The 24,574-nt window shown below is 34.8% G+C and overlaps 2 long non-coding RNA genes across 2 annotated transcripts; one reads left to right on the plus strand and one right to left on the minus strand.

Moving 5' to 3' along the window:
* Positions 1 to 286: 286 nt before the first annotated feature.
* LOC119077627 lies at positions 287 to 22,871 on the plus strand. The gene is made up of 3 exons (XR_005087842.1): positions 287 to 683; positions 13,716 to 13,720; positions 22,860 to 22,871. It is a non-coding gene; the product is annotated as an uncharacterized LOC119077627 (long non-coding RNA).
* LOC119077628 lies at positions 10,021 to 18,098 on the minus strand. Its single transcript, XR_005087843.1, has 3 exons — positions 18,086 to 18,098; positions 11,285 to 11,290; positions 10,021 to 10,090 (listed from the first exon to the last, which is right to left on the minus strand). It is a non-coding gene; the product is annotated as an uncharacterized LOC119077628 (long non-coding RNA).
* Positions 22,872 to 24,574: the final 1,703 nt, after the last annotated feature.

The following is a 24,574-nucleotide window of genomic DNA, read 5'->3' on the forward strand; positions in this document are numbered from 1 at the left end:
GCAGAGCCACCATGAGCATATCAACACCAGGCAAATAATAATTATTTGTTATCTGATCACCGATCGCTCACAGTTAATATTGCGATTCGAAAATTTGGTACTTGGTAGTTGGACTACCAAGGCTATAATTGACTACCAAACGTAATTTTTGGGGAAGAGATGTTTACTATTCGAGAACTACGCACCGACTGACGAAATTATTCTACATGCTCGGCTATTTATAAATCGGAAATTTGGTAGTCGGTAGCTTTGGTAGTTGGTAGTTGCGAGGTGGATTGACATTCAAAATTGCAAAGCTACCGTGAGCATATCAACACCAGGCAAATAATAATTATTTGTTATCTGATAACCGATAGCTCAGAGTTGACACTGCAATTCAAAAATTTGGTAGTTGGTAGCTGAGTACCGAGGTTATAATTGACTACTGAACGTAATTTTTGAGGGAAAGATGTTTACTATTCGAGAACTACGCACCGACTGACAAAAATATTCTAACTGCTCTCCTATTTAAAGTTTAATTTATGGTAGTTGACTATCAAACTGGTAGTTGAATTCCAAATTGGTCAAACGTTAGTGGAGATGTTTACTCTTCAACAGCTGGATATCGACTGATGAAGCTATTCTTCCGCCTTGCCTACAAAAAAATAAAAAAGACCTCACCAGGCTTTAGCCGGTCTATTCTTGTTTGAAATTCTTAGATACCAAAAGTCATCTGTAATCGAACTTTGTTAAGGACTAACGAAATATCAACAGATATTGAATAATACATTTGTTGGTGTAAACAATATAATGAAATGTCTGTCGTTTGAAACAGGTTGAAACATACGACGGTCCACTCACAAAAGATTTTCCACAGAGACTGGAGCTTACAGATCGTTATTTACAGTGTTGTTATTGCGACATGTTTTTACTTTGTATCAAAACGAGCTGACGAAAGAGTTTTTGTCTTCGAACATAAACATTTACCATTGAATGTTTAATGCATGTTCCGTTCATGGACAGTGAACATCGTTTTATACACCCGTATAGTAACATAAGGACCGACATTCATTCAATCAACATGTAGATTGCATATTCTTATTGCCTCAACAATTTACGTTATATGTGGTAAGCGACAGGCACTCTACCATCGCTACAGCAATAAATATTTGATTTCGTTTAAGTTCCTTGAAGTAGTTTCAGGGACAATAAAACCATTTCCGCTGACTGAACCACAACATTTTGCTAACAATCAGCGGAAGAGTTTTGTGCTTTTACCAAAGTTTTATCTCAATGAGCAAATTGGAATAAATTTAGCAAACGAGACGCGAAGCAGTATCTTTGCTGTGGGGTTTCGGATTACGTATTTAATGTCGTGTATCGTATAAATTGACTACTTAACTCAAAACAGAATCGTAAGATATTTTGTTTTTGGACGTTGTTGTATAGGACATTATTCTGTAAATGCACAACAATGTTTCGTGCCATAAAATTTACGGTTATTCGGTTTACAGTTAGAGCGATAAATTGACCTACATTTTATCCGTTTTAAAGGATATCGAAATTGTATTCAGCTATCCATGTTGAATCTAGGTTGGTTGATTATTATAATAGAATCACCTCCATCGCTTTACCGCCTCGAACCGTTCATACAAAACTAATAGTATATTGGAAAATGACGATTAAAACCGAAATGGAAACGGCCTTTAAACTAGTTTTGTATGAATGCAATATGTAACGCATTGCAATTGTAATTTTAAAATTGGAATCATTTCGAATTGCGTCCAGTTCGGAGAGGGTTAGCATAATTGATGTGGTCATCGGTTTAACATTGGATGACAGAATTCATTAATTTCCAAAATTGTTAGCAACTCTAAATTCTAAATCATCGATAGGTTTCAATGCGGCGAAAATCTACATTTTATACTTTTATTGAAATGAGATGAATTTTGGTTGAGCTGCGATAATTTGTATTGCAATACTGTTTCGTATTGGGTGCTGTTTCGACTGTAACACAAGGAATTCGAAGCAGACGTTAGGGACAAAACATTTGCCTACAGGAAGCTTCGCTTTCGCCCCTTTGGCTTACATTTTTCTGTCACCTTATCCCCTTGGGCTTATATCTTTCGACTTTTTTCCCCAGTAGGTGGAATATAAAACTTGGCCTATGAGAAATTCAACACCATGCCCAGCCCATGTCACTGGAAAAATTTGGCACTGAATGTCTGAAATATTGTCTGAAGAGACAGTTAATTAAGTGCTTCCAGTCTATGATGTTTTGGAGCGAAATTTGAATACGCTTTAAGCGGCGCTCGTAATCAAACTTAAAGTCTTCACAGAGTTCTCGCAAACCACAAATAAATTATAGTACATTGCTTATCAATCGGGAAAATGATGGAAATGGTACTTCTTGTGTGTTTAACGGCTACGCCGTTCGGCTACGCCTCGATCGGTATACACACAAGAATTACCATCATTTACCCCATTGCAAGTAAGATATTTTATTCAAAAACTTGAGGTAAGATCTTGGATCCGTGCAGTAAAGTTAACATTACCTCACGTTTTTGAATAAAACTATTTAGAAGTAACACCACACTCGTCAAAATTTTTAATGACGGTCGTAATAGTACATTGGAACCTAATAAATACGTACAGTGGTTTACGTGCTTCTGGTCGGTAAATATGGAAAATTGACTAAAATAATGACATTTAACGAACAGAAGCACGTAATACGAATTTAGAAGTTTAAAGTAAGTCAGTAATAGTTACATGGTTACATAAGTCATAAGTAAAGATCTTCCTGCTTTTTAGACCCGTACGAAGTACTGGGGTCTTATAGGTTTACGCATACGTTTGTAACACGTCGAATTGGACTCCCTGAGTAAGGGGAAACCTATTGTGGTTGTCTAGAGATGCCAAATCCGCGAAAAAAAAATGTCCGTCTGTCCGTCTGTCTGTCTGCACGATAACTTGAGTAAAACGCATCCGATTTTGAAAATTCTTTTTTTTCCGTTTGGTAATGTCAAAAGACAGGCTAAGTTCGAAGATGAGTGATTTTGGATCGACCCCTCCCGAGCTGTGGCCCAATAAGTGCTTTACGGTTTTTCGAAGATATCTCCGGACATTTAAACGTTAAACTTGTAAGTGATACGTCAAATAAAAGGTATTTACAATACCGATCGACAAAAAAAAAGTTTATGGAAATCGGATGACCGACTCGTGAGTTAGACCCCTTGGTGTGGAACAGGCACAGGGCGGCAAGCAGTTTTTGCTTGTAGGTCGGCCACATTTGAACATATTTCGTCTGTTTTAGCTTTATTAGATAGGTATTGACCGTACCAATCAGGGAAATTTTTTTTTATGAAATTATGTTCTCCGGAGCGTGAGCTAGGTCTCTTGGAGTGAGCTCTTATCTGGCTACTCGGAAGTACAGTGAACGTGGTGTATTTTGACAATATCTCGAGTAAATTTTGACCGAATTTCATGAATTTTTTTTTGTTTGAAAGGTATTAACGAATGTAAAGCGTCGGTACTATTTCCGGTCTCCTAACAAAATGGATTTTAGTAAAATAGAAATATCTTGGGAAAAATTATACTTAGAGAGTTTCTGTTAACATGGAAATAATTTGTTATGTGTGTGGGGTTTCAGGGATTCCATATACGGACATCTATATATACCTATATACAGCTATATTGCGCTATATACAGGCATATAGAGCTATATAATAGCATATATTTATCTGTGAAATGTTTATTTATAGTGAAATATAGTTAAATATAGCGGTATATAGCTGTTTAAATAGGAATTTATGAAATTTGTCTTCGTACGGGGCTGTCTATATTGCCTCCGGCAATTTAGTTGTATATGATAACAAGGCAAAGAGTGGATAATGTAAGTGATTTTAAAGGGTAAGTAAGAGAGAAGTAAGAGAAATGAAGAGTTTCACATTAAAGGCTTTTGAAACGAATAGGTGTTTCGTACGGGTCGGCGTTAGCTATGTTTTAATCAAAGTTATAAGTTCACAGATCTTTACGTCATGCGTCTTTAAGTGGTAAGTCTCATAACTCCACGAGTTGAAAGTGAAAATTTCAATTCGCATGTGAATATTCGATCCGAACATTTACTAAGTTAAGTCTAAAATGAAACAATTAGAACCACGAGTGGAACTATATAACTTTTCCCTTACATAAGTGGCCAAAACGAGTAGGTCTTGACCTTGTGTCGCTTTTGAGTAGTTAACGATTTTATCGGAAACATTGCCATCACTTGATGTAAATCAGGTTAATAAAGGAAACCTGATGACTCGAAAATAATACCACAGCACAACAAGAAGTGACAAAATGGAAAAGAGAAATCTCAAACATTGACTTAATTAAAAACTGGCCAATAAGCGAATTGTGATGTGGTATTCATGAACTAAGACTTTTAACGCATACATGTCAAACTGACATTGTTGGTTCTATACCAATAAAATCAAAACATCATTTTCTTGTTCATCAGAATTTGTGTAGTGACACCTTATTCTTCAAAATTTGACTGCTCGCTTCGCTCGCAATGACATTATTCTTATTATTTAAAACAAATCTACAATTGCTACTCAGCACAAAGTTTATGTTTAATCAATCACTTCAATATATTGTTGGTAATGTAAAAATCGTCTTGAACACGCAGTAATGTTCGTTATTACCATCTTATTTATATGAGTTTCAAGTAGGAAAATTGGGTGCTAAAATTTCGTTTGTCAGTGGAGCTGAAAACCTGTTTACCTAAAATTATAGACAATGAATCCGGAAAAAAAACATTGCGCACCAGGGACTGTACCAGGGACGTAGCTAGCCGGTTCTGTCAGTGTGAGCTGAACGACCAAAAAAACATTTTTGTATGGGAAAATTAAAGAAAAACCGGTTTTTTTGCATATATCAGCCTGACATTGTCAGGGTGAGCTTAGCTCACCTTCGCTCCTTAGTAGCTACGGGCCTGGACTGTACACGTACAAAAAATAAGGAATAAACAACATTTGGGAAAGGATAAGTGTCAAGGATGTCATGTGGTCCATACAAAAATCATTTTTTTGGAAAGGAACTCCGCAATTCAAAATACTTTTTTTTCGAACTGTATGTGTCGCACTTGGACTACGCGGATAATATGGTCAGGGCAATGGACGCACCAGGGTTTCATAAGCAACAGATTATCGAGATTAAACTGTTTTGGTTGTAACAGATGCGCTTTAACTAGTCCAGGCCTGGAGTGAGCTGCGTATTAGTTTCTTAAGTACACCGTCAGCATTTCTCCCTAAAATACCACATTACATTCAATTCCCCCGTCTTCAGTCCTTTCCTTACACAAGCTTAATGCATTTTTAATAAACTCCCGGTCAAAGATGCTTTGCTATGCATGTAATTCATTTCAAATAAATGAAACGAATTAGAAGAAAATCACCGCAAATTACTGCTAAGCAACGTTTTCTTCAGCACAAATTACCATCATCTTCAAAAACACACGTTTCATTTATCTGCCTGACAGTCATTAATCCATCTTTGAGTTACACTTTCACTTCTGTGCTTAAATGTGTCTTGTACTTCACAAAAGAACACAAAATATATAGTCCCTCTGCAAAATTGTATAAAACGAAACTCTGTTGCTGGATGTGAATCCTAAAGTTGAAGCCTTTTCTTTTGCACCATTCAAAGGAACTTGTATAACTATATGGTAGCTGTATATACACACACCACATCCAGATGATGTAGATCAATTAACGTAAATGAGCGTAAAAACGATTTATATAAAGAATAGCAATTCCTGCCTTGGAAAATCACAAAAAAAGAAGCATCTCGTGACCAGTCCGTATAACATTCGTATTTTCGGTGTATGTATACGAGTTTCTGGGATTCATTACCGTTTTGCGGTATGTATAAAACTAACATGTGTAGAGTATGAAAGACACGTCTCCACCTAAATGGGATCGTTTGTGGTGCACGTGCATTTCCAACCAAAAATTGTTCACTAATTTCATATAAAAAAGTAATTAACAAGAGCAATCGTGGCTGTGGCTATGTGCTATGGTGAAATATTTTGATTAGTTTGATATTAATGTGACCCGGTCCTTTACACAGAGATTATTATGAAAAAGAATTTCGTCCGAGATTACTAGTTTTGAATGAAATTACAAGCATCATACTAATAACAGAAAGCATTTGTTACCATGGATCGGTATGGGATCTTATAATTAATTAATTATACAACATCTTCATCTAATATGTCACATAACATTGGTTGTTATTACTGCAATTTCACATTTTAGGCTAATTAAGACAGAATTAATATTCGCTTCAACAAAGACGTAAATCATTTCTATATTGGAATAAGATGAAACATCATCATATGAGAGCGAAAAGAGCTATGCAATATTCTAGAAGGTAAGTGAATCTCTTGCACTTACATTCACTTACATTCAATTTGATTTGCTCAAGAAACGTTGTTATTGGTTTTCCAGGTTCCTTGACTCAATAGGGTGTTCAAGAATTATACGAACGAATATACAAAAAAAACTTAACTTAATGCAAAGGACATACAAGATTTTGAGAGAGTAAACGTATGAAATTCTCTCATAAAACTGTGCATCTCTATTGCTCTAAGTGTTTTATGTGTTGTGTAGCAGAGATCTATTAACAATCCAAAAGTTTCGACCGATAATCGATAAGTGTCGACCGATAATCGATAAGTATCAAACGATAATCGATAAGTGTCGACCGATAATCGATAAGTGTCGACCGATAATCGATAATTATCGACCGATAATCGATAAGTATCGACCGATAATCGATAAGTATCGAACGATACGCAATAAGCGATTAATAATTGATAAGTATGGACAGAAAATCGATGAGTATCGACAGAAAATCGATAAGTATCGACAGATAATCGATAAGTATCGACAGATAATCGATGAGTATCGACAGATAATGGATAAGTATCGATTCATAATCCTATGAATATTCGATTATCAGTTGACATTTTAATGTTGTGTCGTTTATTTGTAAATTATATCATCGATTTTAGACATCTTTCAGTGACTATTTTTCGTTTTAACGTTCAAATTCTGCGACCTGCATTATCAGCTATATATTATAAAATTTGTAACTATATAGCTCAACATAGTTCCATATAGCCACATATATTAATAATGCGCATGTGTCTAGCCTAGATTTAAGCGACGATAAGTTTGACAGGTCATCGGCAAATCATTGTTGAACTGTCAGTACCCAGTAAAAAGAAAAACATCGCCTGCCGTTGATGAATAAATCCATGGAACAAGAAATTTCCAAGCTCAAATTTATCAAACTTCGTCATATATTAAAGCATCAAGGACTGCCCCAAGGCTACAAAGTTAAAACAGAGTTGGTCAATCTGCTAATTCAATCAGTCAAAGAAGAAGAAACTTTCAACAAAGACAAACGCTCCAAAGAAAACGAACGTCCCGAATAAGACAAAAGCTTTTTCATTAATTTCAACTAACAATTTCCTTATTTCTCCTTATTTTTTGTGCTGAAACCTCCTTAATTCCTTAATAGGAGTCCCAATTTAGAGTTAGAGGCGTGCCGTTAAGCCAAAGTAAAGTCTAAAGTATGCAAAGAAAGCCTGCCTAAAAACATTGCAACCGACAATCCTAGTTAAAAATTCAATGCGTTTTTGTCTTACTTCATTTACTACTCTCTACAATACAAATTCTACAAATGACTAGCCCTTTAAACGGATTCTTTTAGCTGATAAATGAAGATTGCCTTGATTTAAACACATAACATATCTACCTGATCACTCAATTTAGCAGCTCATTTTCCCATTATCCTTAACTCATTTAGAATTTGTCTTAGAAAAATGTAGCAGGAGAACCTATTTTAAATTAACAGATCAAATGAACTAAATTCACTCCTGCAAATTCTACCTTTTCCCGCAACGTAACTCAAATATTATCCACATTCTAATACAATTGCAGAAGAAACACAATATTCAGTAAACTTTCCAAGGAATTAAATCGTTGTTTGCTCGCATTTGATCTTGATTGAGTCGACTGAATTTTCATTTCGAAACTATTCTAATTTCCATGTATAAACGTATGCAGAGCACTGTTATCCCTTCGCACAATTTACATAACAATTGAAATCAAATTCTCAGCTTGATTCTAAAGAACGATTTTACCTTTAATAATAAACGTAAAGTTGCATATGCTTACGGTATTGTGTAGCACATTTGAAAATTATTCTCAGAAATTGCTACGATTCAGGCGGATCTCAAAGAGCTTTCAATTTACCATTTTGATAACTTGTTTCTTGGATGCAAAACTTCATTTAATATACCAATCGATTATGTTTTCATATTGCCGTATCTCCATGAGTACGAAAGGTAATGGCAAAGTTTTCAAACGAACCAAATCTTAAACGTATCTCGCCAAGAATCTTTTGGCTCTTGTTCCCCTTTTTATATTCATGTTTGTTATGTTTACGAAAATCTTCCGTTACCTAAACACTCCACACATCCATATTATGATGGTTAGGTTGCTTTTTTTTATATTTTTAGGATTATAATCAGCATCAGGTGTACGAGTGGTGTATAAAAGCGTTTGTGGGTAAAACGTAATAAAAGATTACAGAAAACGTGAATTGTTTTCAAATAGAAACCTATGTCAATGGCAGAAGAGTCCACATTCACATTCTGGGTACACATAATAATGTCAATTTTCTTCTCTTCGTTTTTTTTCCTTTAAAAAATATTTGATGTTGATAGAAAATCATTTTAAGTTAAAAGTAACATGTGAGGTCTCCGAAGCACAAATATTTATTTTATAATTGGATTCTGGTCACAGGAAAACGTTTTTTTTTTTTTTACTTTGAAACGCTTACACAAATTTAAAGGTGCGGATTCTCATAAAGTTAAGGAAGTTAAGGAGTTCTGATCACCGGCGCCTCGAAAACATAATACGAGATTTTAGGATTTTATGTTTAAAAAAAGAATTGTTGGAGTTTCTATCGTTTAGATTACCGTCATTTAACTCTCTATTTTTAGATATCTTTCTCAGATTATATCTTACAGATGGTGGCTTTGAAACTAACTCAAACAGGGTCGCCATCCATGGACACCAACTCTGATTTTTCTTTCTTTCATAGTCCGGTTTATCGCGTCGGGTGGATGGACTAATTCTGGGCTGATTTATGTTAAAATGTCTTCTTTCGGCATCCTGGCCGTGAAGCTACACACACATCAGAAGTCGAAATTTCGTCGTTTTTAATGCGTAGAGAGTTTAAAAATATCGGAAAGTATTTGAATGGCAATATTTGAACAGCTAAGCGACTGGTATATTCTGAAAGAATCGATAAATTGAGTAATTTTCTCATTGCCACGATCAAGAAATCTACCAATTCATTTGGTTAACAAACATTCTGAAAGACTTGGAAACCGAAGTACACTAAGCCCTTAAAAATTGAGTCCAAGACCTTAGTCCCACTGACTGAACCTAAGGCTAAATAGGGTTCGAACGGAATTTACGTTTATTCACCCCTCGGAATGATATGAACCAAAGTGTTTGTGTCAATCAATGGCGTGCTTTGGTGAAATGTTTCACTCTCTTTCAAAGTGTGTCAATCTCAAAGCTGAAACTTGACTAAACTTTTCATAGAAATCGAATAGTAGCTGTGGGTGTCATATTTTCTGTTCTATTCTAGATTTTCAGTATTTACCCTATTTAATAGTAATTTTTGTTATAAGTGACGAAAAGGGGCATTTTCAGGACTAGTCGTAATCTTATCCTAACGAGGTGAGTCGGTTCGATCTGCAAACCAGTCCGTAACGTAATTTAATAGTTTCTAAATAGATATGAAGTTTAGGTTTGACTGAAAAATCTTTACTCCTCGCATTTAAATACGACCGACACATCGGCGTATAGTAGTAGATCACATTTTGCAAGTCAATTATTTTTACTTGCAGCACCTTGGGAAAATAAAATTGTTTGGAGATTGTTATTTCACGAGTGATAAGACCCGTCGCCTTTGGCTCTGGCTACAAACCTCCATCTCGGCAAAATACAAATCTCCAAACAAGGGCGTAATGTACTATTACCTGCTACATGCGTCGAAAACCGTACTTTTCATATTTCAAGTAGTACTTTCGACGCCATCATTTGCGTGTGTTTATTGACTTTGGCTGCGTCTGGGATCAATAAAATTCGCACGAAAACTTTGCTTTTAACGTTTTTATCCCTAGTTATGTAAATGACTATATGAATGACAAATCTACGACATTATCAACGACAATGTTGGGATACTTTTAGTGCTTTCTGCTTGATGCTGGTCTAGGTCTATTTATCAATACTAAATTATAAATAGCATTGCCATCAGCTAACAGCCAACAAATACTCTCATTATTACGTCATTGACAAGGGATTCGGAGTGAAATTGTAAAATAACAAAATATTAAAAATAGAAATCTGTTCATCCTACATTCCAACTGGTGCTGAGTGTAATGGTTTATGCTATTTTTGATGTGAGCTTTCGTTCACCGTCTATCCCCCTTTTCAATCAAAGCCAATGTGGTGCGAATAAAAAAAAAGGTAAAATGCATGACGTAGACTGTGTTTACCCGATTAAGGATATATAGAATGTATTGTTTAGGGTGTTGTAGACTCGGGACTCTGTGCTTTATATTGTGTTTGAACAAGGTGAAGGCTAGCGAACGATTTATTGGGGAAAAGTGGATTTTGTGTGTGTGTGTGTGTGTTTGCTTACCTGATTTGAATTTTTTTTATCAGCGTTTTTTAGCCGATAATATTTACAATGTAATCCGTGTTACGCCGAGAGAATTACTAATAAAAACGCAGTGCCTCTCAATTAATGGGACCATTTGAAGGCTACATTTTTTACGTTGTAATTTGACAACGGGCTATCCACACATACGTGTTGCTCGGACTGGTACAACTACAAATAACTCTTTTTCCGAGACAGTAAAACACTAAACATTCCCATCAATGATATCATGATGTTGTCGTACATGCATACAATTAAATAGAGCAGGCAATACTATATTGAGTATTGCCCTTGACATTGTATTGATATGGTACCGATGGCACTTTTACAAGGGGGATATTTTATCTCCAGCAAAAAATTCTTAATAGAATTATCAAAATTCGCATTCACGATGTTGTGACTATTACTCTGGTTACCATTTGCGAGGCATTCCGTCGAACATTTTTTTACTCAGAATTATATTTTAAATTTTTATTTATCATCAAGCTTCAGAGAGACCTCTGGAACGAACTGTCAACTGTCTTTACTTGTTATTTTCAGATAGTGACATCTACAAGTTGAAAAAATGGTACGCAAACATTCGATTCATTTTTCTTGTTATTCACGAAACAATAGCATGTTCAATGCATATTAAAGCACGATTTTGTTAATGACATGTAGAGCTAGAAACAGAGGCAGTATGCTTGTATTAATGACATAGGTCCCATATCAATACAATATCAATACGTATAAAAACGCCTCAATCTATACTTTTATTTTAATACATTTTTGTTAGGGGCTAACAGTCGCTGCTAATATTATTTCAATGGAAAGAATATGATTATAACATCTTACATCGACGAAGAATTTGATTAAGTTTTTGACTAATTGATGAATTGTTGTTTTGCTTGTTATCGGCAGAAACAGAACTCCAATATATTATGTTACACTGTGTATTTATTCGGACTATTATTTGCGTTGAAGATGCAGTGTAGATCAAATCAATGCGTCTTTATTCAGGACGTTTGGAATTCTTTAAATTACTTTCCAACTGAAATGTCTATAAAGGAAAAACTAAAATAAAAGATAAAACTTCAGGAACAAAAAAAGCTTTTCGCTTTTCTCTTTCCCATGGTTCACGTTTAGTGAATTAACTTTAGGCAAAGACGCTGTTTCGACTGTGGTGGTGGTCACAGAACAGTACAGAACTGCTCATCTTCAGATGCTTCCATCACATTCGTTCACAAGACAGCATAAAATCGCAACGTTGAACAAGTTGTTGACGATTTTATTTAGAAAAACTTACCATTAAAAGTGGAGAAAACCGAATTGAAAGGATGGCTGCTTTGAAAACTTCATCACAAATTCGCAGCAAAAAATCACTGAGAAAATTCATAATATTCAAAGACATCCGAACCATAAACGAAACGAAATAACAAGACTCAGCGGTACCGTACTCACGATCGCAACCAAATTCCCTTCCAATGATCCAAGTCTTCTCGATGAAACGCCAAATTCCTTGTCTCTTCAACGAAAATCAGTTACAAAATCAGTCAATTGAAACACCACCGATCAGATCCACGACATCTGGCTCAATCAACCAAAACAACTGTATGTGTAACGACATGAAATTAGCGTTGTAAGGGTAACTTGGGACATTCGTTATTTTTAACGTTGCGAATCGACAATGGATCATTAGAATATCATGTGAGTGAGTGTTACATAGAAAGCGAATGAAGGAATAATAATCTTGCCCAGTCGCGAGAACACGGGACCTCTCGATTATGAGTCTAAATGCAAAGTGATGGACTGAATATAATAGTGTTTATCAACAAGCAACTGCTTTCACCGAGTGATTTCAGAACACGCTTCGCTAAAACGTTTTTCTTTATAAACCAATCGGTTCAGTACATTGCTCCATCATCCGATTACACATCATTATTGCGAGTTTTCAACATAATCTATTGTTATGAAACTGATTTGTGAAATGTTGAATTACGGACAGTCTAATTTAATAATTAATTGGAAGTTTGAGCTGGTATCGTAAGCCTTACCTAAGGCTTTTCAAAACAAGCAGTTTGTAAGGTAAATACAGTACAAAGAGTACAATAGCTTAGCATGAGCTATTGATTGAATGTTATTGTAATATACTATATCCGAATGGCTCATTTTAACGCTTAGCATTACATTCAAATTACTTGATTATGTAATTCTCTATTCAATTTCCATGTATGCAAAGTGGAAAGGGGTGGAAAATCGATTTTCTTCGCATTATAGTTTTGTTATTTACATAACCTACATTAGAACCAGATATTATTTGCCGCACCAGTAATCTACAGCCATTTTTAAATTAAACTCTACCGTCGACTCAACTTTGAACATATATCAACTTATAAATGCTGCGTCATAAAATATTTTCTTATATCTAAAACGGAAAACTAAAACCAGCCGATTTTTTTCCCGTCTTATTCCTTTTTGCGAAAACTCTCTCACTTAAGGTAATTGGTTTTTCGTTTTCAGTTTGCCACCATAAAGTTTTTTCTTTCCTTCTGATATCGAGCTTTCCTCTCTGTGTGTGTATAATAATATAAAATGGTGTGTGGACGGGAGTTTAGTTGTTTTTCTTTCATTTTTATTAAACTTCTAACCAAACAATATTTTGCCGGTTCGCATTTTATTGGTGTGTTTTTGTGCTGTGTGTGTTTGGGTATACTGTGGTGGAACCATTCTGTCGTTTCAGTTATTGTAAATATTATTGTAATTACTTTCATTGACTTCTTTCTACTTGAGTTTCCCGAAAAGCGTCGTTTACTTTCTTCAGATGATAAATTAAATATTAACTTTTGGCTATACACACTTATAGCTGATTTATGTAATGTTCATGTTCGTGTTTTACATTTGAATTTAAATTAAATTTTTATAACTCGATACAACAAATTTCCCGAATGAGTGTGGAATATTAGGGTGTGTCAACTTTTTCATAAAAATTTCAGAAACGATCCAGCCGAGAAAGTATTAGAATGTTGAATTACCGAATTCTGAAAATGTCAGGGTTCGTGATAGCGTTTGAGTTAAACATGTGGATCATCGAAAACTGTGTTTATGTGGTCGTTGGTTCCGTGGTTGCCCGGGAAGAGATCTCAAAAGTTATAGCTCAGCCAGTTAGAGTTGTTGTTGAAAATATTGTTCAAGTAGGATGTCGTGCTTTGAAAGATCGACAAAACAGCCGAAGGTCGTAAGGGTGTACCTACCGAGATAACCCAACATGAGAATCTCACTTTCCACAGTTTTACTTCTATTTTGATAAATAAGACTGATTATGTTTAGCTTGTGGTGTGTGGTGGTGAAAGAGTTCGAGCACTACCAGAACACAGTTACGTCATGACCACTTCTTTACTTTTTTTATAAAAACCATTTAAGTACAGGCACTGCAGCAGTTTCGGGTGGATCAAAGACACCTAGGACAATAAGTACACATAATATTCCATAACATCAGTGCGACCCCTGGACTTTGCAACAAATCAATAAAGTTGAATGTTCTACTTACGTACCCTTAACAATAAGTATCGAATGATAATGAAAGGCCAAATGACAACTAAAGTCGTGGTTTCGAACGAAGTGTTACTTTCTTGGTTCTGAACCGTTTTGAAGCAAACCTCATTTTTTTATAAAATAAAAATTTTCGCAATCCTGAACTCGATCGTTCTGAGCCTTTTAAAAACGACTTAACAAAAATTTGCCACTATTACCACACCCTATCGTATATGTATATCAATAACAATATCACGCAATACTGAAAAATATATAATTTTCTATACACCTGGGTATTACACCCGAAATTAACGGCTGGTACATACATAAAATAATTAACTTTTCTGCTAATTAATTTTACCAAAATTTCGTTTTTAAATATTTATTTTGTTCTTCTAAATGCTTCTATGCCGAAAATAAAAGTGAAATATAATTCCGGTCTTCGTCCAATGAAATATTTCCGTTAATTTAACGTCATATTTAATTCAGTAGAGGTAGTAGTAGAACAAAGGATAGTTCCATATATATTTAGATTCATCGTAGAAAATGAGATACAATAGAGTGGTTGTTTGGCAGAAAAATTGTGAGTGTAAAAGACACATTTTAAGAAGATTAAATGACTACAGCACACTGCTAATGAATTATAACAACGCGACATTTTCCTTTGAGAGGTTTTCAGCTTGTGCTATTAACATTTTAGATGCAAACCTTGATTGCTTGAAGCTTACAAAATTTTACCATGATGTTAGCACTTTGTAATTTTAAGCCACTGCAAGCCCAACTTTTTCTAACTCATTTCCAGATTTTGCATCCTGTAAATTTCGTTGTAGTAGCTACTTTACGGAAACACAGGGGTTGTCTGTGACAAGGCTTATTATTCAGAATTATTAAAATTCCTAATTCTTGAAATTTTCTAAAAAAAAATTAAATTTCATAACCAAATTTGAAACTTCCCAAAAAAATTAAAAATTCCAAAAAAATTCTTGAATTTTTAACAATTAAAAAAATAATAAAATTCACGGAAAAAAACTTCAATAATAAGCTCTGGTCAGTGCGCACCATTTCCAAAATAGCCGTTCTAGGCCTGGGACAAGATAGATATATGTCATTGAACGCGTTGAGTTTTCCAGAGTAACTCTAGCTACACACGACTCGAAAGAGACCTAATTCAAATTTTCCTTTTGTTCTACTGTCAAGTTTGATATTTATAGTCACATTTTGTTCTTCTGTCAGATTTGACTAAAGTGTCCACTCCACTCAACAAAAAGTACTCAGTGAGAGAGCCGTGAGAGAGCGAGCTGTCAAATAAAGAAAGAAAAAATTGGAAAATTCAATCTTGTCTTATAAAGGTCTTTTTTTCTTCGCAAACAGTAACAAGTAGTGAGCTATGAGGCTTCAGAATTAATAAATTATTGAAAGTTACTAGGCAAGACAATCCTGAAGACGTTATGTAGGAATGTTCGAGAGATATGAATCGTCGATTATCATGAAACGAATGAATAAGTTATGCCACACCTCTAATTGTCCACACTTATTAACCAGCCTGTATGTAGTATGCAATTCTTATGTATAGTGTTCGAGTCAATTTCATGCATATATGAACAATGATACAAACACAGTAACAAATACAAAAAATAAAATGAGAACAGAGAGGAATGGGCGTTCGTCTTCAATCACATTATTCAAAATATGAAAAATCTTTATCAACAACACAGCAAGAAAAAGCTGTTACTTAAATAATCATATTTTTTTTCATATGAATCTATGCGATTGCGATATGTATGATATAACGCAACCCGTCCACATTCATTGATATATGCTATAACATGAACGGAGCATAGCTAAAGAAAATTACATCGTTTCCGTTTCGATGAGCACAGCATAACGAACGAACGAAAAAAAAATGAAGAAAAACTACATGAAATAAGCTGCTAAGATTTTCCACTGTATATTCTTATTACGACGAGTACATACGTAGATATGGAAACGTTTTGGCGATGCTGACGAAAAAAAGCCATGTTGTTAGATTTAAGTGTAAACATTATTCTTTTTCTGCTTGCAAAATAAGATTAATTTCCGTGGAATCTTAAAGAAAAAAAAAATGAATTACATTGAGACTTGAGAGTGTAGACAAAACGAACTAATTTATATTACGATTTTTTATTCTCTTTTATTTTTGACTCAAGTCTCTTCTTACGACACATGTATTATACAAAACCTAGAAGCGAGCCCAGAAGAACCTTTTTTTTTCTTTGTTTGCTTTTCAGAAGCATGATGATCATTATTCTCAACATTGCATATGTGCTACGATTGTGTGTGCAAGGGTTTATTTGATGTTTGTTCATGTTTTAGCGCTGAAATTTCTATGCACACAGCCAGCTTAAAGTAAGAGCAATTGGAGCGAATTAAAGGGACAAGTCTGTGATGTGTAATTGGAAGCTTGGAAGTGTTTGTTATTGAAAGTAAATTCACTCACAATGAAAATTCTTGCTTAATATTTCTTTATTCCTTCGCTAATATTTCGCATAATTCACTGTACAGCTAGCTAGCAGCTAGTGGTGCAGAATGACTAGGCTTTTGCTTATGCAACAGAGTGATAATTGGATTTTTAGATAATCAGAAAGAGTATGACAATCCCTTAACACTTCTTTCGACGTCCTCACCGGATTATTCTGATTTTTTTTTTGGGAAATTCGTAGTAATCTTAATAGTTTTTGGGAACTCTAAATAAATAAATTCTTAAAATTCTAAGAAATTTATAAAATTCTTAAATTTAGGAAATTTAGGGAATTTTTAAGAAGTCGTAAGAACTAATTCTTTAAAATTCCTGAAATTTAGGAATTTTCAAAAATTTGTAAGAATTTAAATTCTGAATAGCACGGCCTGCACCTCATTACGTAAAATCTGACAAAAAAAACTATGCTCACCACTAAGGCATGTCCCACCTTGACTACCTTCAGTGGCGGACTGGCCATACTGGGAATTTGAGCGATTCCCGAAGAGCTATTCGCATTTTTATAAGAAAAAAGTGGATTTTTCGAAATTTACGGGTATTTTTCCGATTTTCCCGATTGGTAGCTGGCTACCTTTTACTGTAGTTACAGACATTACAAGTGATTTTCTGTAGTAGACCCCTGTCTTTCAGTCAATGTAATTAAAATTCACATTTTCACGTTCTAGTCTAATTCGGTTTCGCTTCTGATAAAAATCATTTCCAACTACCACAGCCGGAAACATTTTTAATTTTTAAATTAATAGACCCTAAGTTTAGTGCCGGGAAAAACTTATATGTGCAATAAGTTCAACTGTGACGATTAAGAGGCATTGATGCTTTGATGAAAAGCATATATTTGGACGTTTTTTAAATACTAGTTTACTTTTGATGATATCTTTTCGCAGAGCTGGCCAAACGGCTACAACCAAATCAATTTTCTCTAGAGAAACGCTATATTCACGCTATATATATACACGAATTCTTTTAATTTTCAGCTTAATATCGATATAAATAGTTTGTGAGTTTCAAAGATAACTTCATCAAAGCTATATGTTACTAACTATATTGCAACACTCGAAATACAAAACATTCAATTCTGAACCTCATCTAACTAAATGATTTACACATTGTACTAGGCTTGCTGAAAGTAGGCATATGTCCGATGACCTTGTAATTGGAAAAGGTTATTTACTTTGCCTATCTAAAAAATTATATTGAACCAATCTGTTTGGAAACAAATCAATCAACTTTACTCGGAATTTATTATTTCGATATAATAAGTTATGATTGATAGCCCACAATATACACAAATTTTCCGACAATAGAAATATCGGAAGTTTATATTTAATGAATTTCTTGTCGTTCAATTTGATCAAAAGAAACGGTTTATTGACTGAAAATCGATTAATGGCAAGGAACAGAAGCTCTCAAGTTACTATTCGCCCGCGTTGATGATGAGTGTACTGTGTCCTGTTTGCCATTGCGTTTAAAAGGCAGCAGTACCGTGCAGAATATATAACAAAAATTAAACTCTCGATGTAGGGCTGAGTAACGCGAATCACGGTTAGGTCCTGAACCATTACTTTTGATCCCATGATCCAAATTTGACAAAAAAAAGGAACGGCCTGCGATTCTAGCTTCATATGTGGCGACGAGAATTTTGATTATAGACTTTGAACATGACAATTGAATCAAGGACCGTCAACAAAAACAAATGTCTTACGTCTATAAGAAGTGACCCGTACAAATAGTGAAGTGTACGCAATAGCTAGGAGAATTCAAGGTGTTCCAAACGTGATAGAAAACCTATGAGACCCAAGTACTTCGTATGGGGCACAATCGACTAAATTTATTATTACTTTCTATTTTCTACGTATTGCTGTATATTGTCCTCTACTTCAGGTAAGCGTTAAAGTTCGAAACAGTCACAATTCCATCATACTGTAGATACGACTTGTATTGTCAGTTGTGATATCTTGTATCAGTATTCGATGAGTCTCGATGAATCCGTTTGCTGCTGTAGGCACTCAATAGCAATAATCAGGAATAACACAAATTGTTTGGGCCGCCCGATTTCTTTATTTTTCCTATTTAATTACAATCACTTTGGTACGCGTAACCAGACTTTCCCTATTATCAATTTCATTTTTTCCTATTAACCACGAACTTCCGTTATTTTTATGACAATTAAACCTTCCGAACGCTCAAACAAAAACTGAATTTTTTTATTGCTAATTTCAACCTCATCGTCGTTCATTATCAATTTAGAATTGTGGCATCGCATCAGCTATTTCTAAAGTTTCCGTTCAACTTTTCGTGTGAGTGCATTGCACTTCACACCTGTCCAACCTCGAATATGTGCGGACGATTTGCGTATAGAAGACTATTCGCAATCACAGACGAATAGCATTGGCTTAGAAAGTTTTGTTCTCTATGTATTTAGAATACAACTTCCCGAATGTTAATTGGAAGAAAAAAGTAAACAAAAGAATAGAAAGTTCGATAATTGTTTTAAATCCCCTTAAGGCATTAATATCGAAAATATTGAGCTAATGAAAGTTAAATTAGTAGAAGTCAAAAAAAGGCAACCGAAAAGTTTAATAAAATTTGGCTCGAGCTTTGAAAAATATCTAAAAAAAATATTTAATTGCGGGCGGATTATTTCCATGCAGATTGTATTACTCACTACGAAAAAGTTGATGTTTTCTGGAACATGATCCACAAAATGACAACAACTGGTCCACATATTGTTCGATGTATATCAATTACCGTCAATAATACAAATATTAAACGAATGAAATGCTCAGATGCACACCTGACCATTTCAAACAACCTGTCTGACAAAACGCACACTGATCGCATCCAAAAGTTGCGAAATAAATGCATGCGGATGATTCTGATGAAGAGGAGGAGAACGAGCGTCAAATGGATGTTGGACAAATTGAACTTTATGTCAGTACAACAACAAATTGCTATGGACGTGCTGACATTTATGGAGTCAAGATGTATAATGAAGTACCACTGAGTGTTAAGAATGAAGATGATTTGAAATTGTTTAAGAATTTTTGTAGAGAATTCGTGAAAATTAAGTATTTTTATGAATAGTGTATAAGTCTAGAATGTGAATTTGAGTAGTTATTTTAACTAATAAACCGAATTTAACTTAACTTAACAAACTTCGGGTAACACTAACAGATCTGTAAACAAAACAAAGCAACAGGTACAATGTAGATCGCACACCTTACCGAAAAATGCATCAAGCTATGTCGTTGAGCTTTACGCAGGCACAGTAAAATATTTCAGTATAATCAAAGAGCCCCAAAGCATAGAACCATAAATAGAAAAACCCTTCGTGAGTTGTTAAGGTAGACTAATTGTTAGTGTTGAAAAGTGTCAAAAAGTGACACTCTGGATGCAAAGGAAGATGAAAGGAAACTTCCAACGTTTTTACTTCTTTTTTGATGTCATCATCTGATGTATTATTTGGACGGCGTATGTCAGTGGCTACGTACTACCCTTCCACCACAATAATCCGGGTTCGACTCCAGTGTTAGAGAATTCCACATGGAATTTTCTAGTGATTTGTAACGTCCCTAAGTTCACTCAAGCTTCCTAATTTGGGTAGCTGCAGTGTGTTTGGTGGATGCAACGACGTACACACTGAATGACTCGCATGACGTAACCCAAATACAATTAATTTTGTATTTGCCTACATTTAGGCGCGATAGTAATTAGCACCTGACTTTCCTCAGATAAAATTTGCATACTTTTAGGCGTGGTGCGGAAGTCACGCTAAGACGGTGGTCGAGACTGCACTTGTTGTTTTCCGTAAAAGGTCACTAAATCAAAACAAATTATAAAAGTATAGATGATCCGCGCTTTTAGGTAGATCATTAGTAAAGTATGGCTGCTGTGTACAATATGAAGTAAACGACATCAGCTATCCTACGTTTTCAATTCTGTATATGCTTTCATTAGTGAAAGTTTTCACGTTCCAATCATACACCTCGAACTTTTTTTTTCTTTCGTTTTAAAAGTAAATAAAACTCCAATTACAACGGAGCAATTCTCTTGTTCATTTGTGCCAATGAAAAGTTAATTGACCCACATTAGGCACTGCAAAATAAAACGAAATTAAATTTTCCAACTTCCAAATTAAAGATGGTGAACTCATTGAAAAACATTGCTCCAACCTCCAGACACTAATCAAATTAAGAGGAGAATCATTTGGCACATTATAACCAGCACATAGGGAATGGCGAAAGAACAGTAAAAAATGAACTTCCATCTAGATGGAAGAAGGTATAAATATGACAAGAATTTGGAGGCGCATGTCTAGTTACCAAAAATACATTCTTTTCCCCTAATCGAAAAGCTTGTTTTTCTTCTATCAACCGTAATACGTGGATATTGCTTGGAATCCATATACGTACGAGACGGTATAATCCAATTTCTATACGTCTTTGAATGCGAGCGACTGTGTCACAAGAATTGAAGCAAATCTAATAATTTGCATAACTAAAGTTGATTCGAAAGTAGAAGTTTTTTAATAGCTTTACACTGCGCCAAATACACATCGTTGAATTGTGGATACTTACGCTACGTATACATTGTGTCCGTATGCTACACACAGCAAAAGTATCAAAGTGGAGAGCATAAAATTTCTGGAAAGTATATACAAAGAATTTGAATTGGAAAATAAATTCAATATTTTCAATTTGCATTTCAACCATCCTAAATGCATAATAAAATTTAGTTTTTAAGCTGAAAGTCAATGTATGGGAAGAGCATTGATGAAAACATTTAAAATTGCAAAAGAATAACAGAAATCATCATATTCGTGTTATCGTGCCGGCGCGTTTGTAAAGCAGGCGTGATGCAAGTTTAAATACGAGAAAAAACCAAAATTAAATGTTTTGTCGTTGACTAAAATAAACATCAAATTTTCAAAATAATCTCCAAATTAATCGACTTATTGAATGCATTTATTGTCACCGCCAAAAAACTACCTGAATAAAATGTTTACTTCTTTAAAAAATTCAAAATCAAAAATACAAAATTCATTGGATTTTTAGCGCTTTACAAACTCACGAGCGACAATGCCCTCTGGCCACAATTCACTGTCAACTACAGAGTCAAATATGCCAGAATTCACAGTGACCTTAAATGATACAAAGATAACGAAGGTCTTATTTTCATAGGGCCAAACCAATATCTTACATGACACATCTTCAGCCGACGTTATTACATTCTTCCGTAGCAAATAGCTGACAATTTGCGATTCGGTAGTAGACGGATCAAATTGGGATATAAATAAGCTACCTTTTGTGTCTCTGTCGCCGGCGTAAAGGTACGTTGAGACCGAATCGAATCATTTTGCGGTTGAATTGTTGAGTCTTTGACAATATTGCAATGGACGATTTAGTTACCACCTCGGCAAAAGAACTAGAATTAGACGTCGGGTTTTCGAGATCCGGTGGATCCGGTGAGAGTTTCTTTGACATCTGTGGAGTCATTGTGATGCTTGGGTTGAGCGACATCTGATCGATTTATTCCAGGCGTAATCAGTTGATTCGATCCATGTGCACCAGGTGATTTGACTATACGATTTTCGGGTTGCGTCTCCGGCTTGGATTGAGCGACATCCGGACGATTTATTACGGGTGAAATCCGTTGATTCGATCCAAATGCACCAGGAGATTTGACCATACGATTTTCGGGTTGCGTTTCGTTTACTGATGGGGTCATTGAATCATCGACGTTTCTAATTCGCAGGGAATGAAGATTAAAATTCTTTACATCTAGGTACAGTTCTACAGCTTTCGTAGGGTACGAGCGATCATACACTACGCATTGGGGAGAACAAATGTGCGAATGAGAGCGAGTTCCTATCCAACGCACTGCTCCTAGCATGAACATAAGAAATATTTGGAGGCTGATGAAGTCACAGTAGGCACTGCGTTTCTTTCGTAAAGATAGATGACTTGTTTTCGTTGTATGAGTTAAAACACACAATGAAATCAATCTTAAGCAATCAATCTCTCATCACAAAAGCCTCCAAATTGGACATTTGTCAAAGGAGTGTTCATGCTAGGAGCAGTGCATTGTCCTATCTCATCATGTTATTAGGGTTGTAATTGACAAAAAGTGTTGGTATTCCAGGGATTTCTTGTAGATTAACTGCAAAACTCAAAAAAAAATTTAAAAAATATTTTTTCCCAATTTTTTAAAAACGACAGGACGACAGAAGGAGTTTGTAACGAGGTTTGTAAAGTCTTACCGCTTTTTCGGGTTAATTTCTGGTAATTTCTGTTGTGCACACGCACACCTAAAACGATATCAATTGTTTTGGAAGCATACACAGGGACTTGCATCACATTTTGCTTTGTAAGTGTTTTTGACTGATATCTGTAGCAAAAGAGCTGGTGTTTATGTAACATAATAGTTGGTTTGGTTTTATATCCCACTTTTTTTGTCTTTTTTTCTTGGCAACACTATTTGAATGTTGTTTTTCTGAAAGACTGTTGCAATATTGTCATCCATATGGATCGTAAATGGTTACATTTGATTGCTTTTGAATGTCAAATTCGAATTACATTTTTGCCGACTTTCGTTATTTAGTTTGTATTGTTCGCTTTTACTGTATTATTCTCCCCGTCACAATGGATAAATCATTTGAATATTTTAATGATTTATTCGTAGAAATGACTTTTTTGATAACCTTTTGCATTCTTTCTACTTCTCTCGAAAATCAATTTAAATCGTCATAAACATAATTGCCGAAACAATTGGTCTTTACATAAAAAAAATACTTAAAATTGTGATAGGCTGTAAGGTGGTGCTGTTGAGAAGCGTGGGCATACAAAGGTAAGAAGAGATTTTTCTCATCAGAATTATAGACATCTAATTCCCTTGACTGAAAGTCAGGGTCTTACGCCAGAAAATACCGAAAAATGTCTGTAACCATACATGTACACTTTGATTGAAAATGTATGAAATGTTATGAAAAACGTTAATGTCTGTAACCGTTTTTTTCTTGTGGGCAGGATAACTCGAGTAATTCTTAACCAATTTCAACAATTTTTTTTTTAATCGATGTGGAATTAAATTCTCGAGGCTAAGTTCGAAGATGAGCCATGTGGGATTAAGAATCTGGAAGTTATTCCAGAAAAACCTGATTTTACACTGTTGATAACTTCTCTATTAAATACGATACGATTACTTTGATGAAATTTGATTTTTTTTGGATGTGTGTGTAAATCATGTGAATTTGTTTTCGCCAACGATTGATATTAGAATTTATGGTAGACTATCAACTTGATAGTTGACTATCAACTTGTGAAATGTTATGAAAAACGTTAAATGTCTGTAACCGTTTTTTCTTGTGGGCAGGATAACTCGAGTAATTCTTAACCAATTTCAACAAATTTTTTTTTTTATCGATGTGGAATTAAATTGTCGAGGCTAAGTTCGAAGATGAGCCATGTGGGATTAAGAATCTGGAAGTTATTCCAGGAAAACCTGATTTTACACTGTTGATAATTTCTCTATTAAATACGATACGATTGCTTTGGTGAAATTTGATTTTTTTAGGGTGTGTGTAAATCATTTGAATTTGTTTTCGCCAACGAATTATATTAGAATTGATGGTATACAATCAACTTGATAATTGACTATCAAATTTGACAGTTGACTATCAACTTGCTTGATAGTTGACTATCAAATTTGATAGTTGGCTATTTGAATATCAATTATGAATTTATGTATAAAAAGAACGCATTAGCTATGTCTTTTGTC

The sequence above is a fragment of the Bradysia coprophila genome, unplaced genomic scaffold (assembly GCF_014529535.1).
Source record: "Bradysia coprophila strain Holo2 unplaced genomic scaffold, BU_Bcop_v1 contig_24, whole genome shotgun sequence".
NCBI classification, from domain to species: Eukaryota; Metazoa; Arthropoda; class Insecta; order Diptera; family Sciaridae; genus Bradysia; species Bradysia coprophila.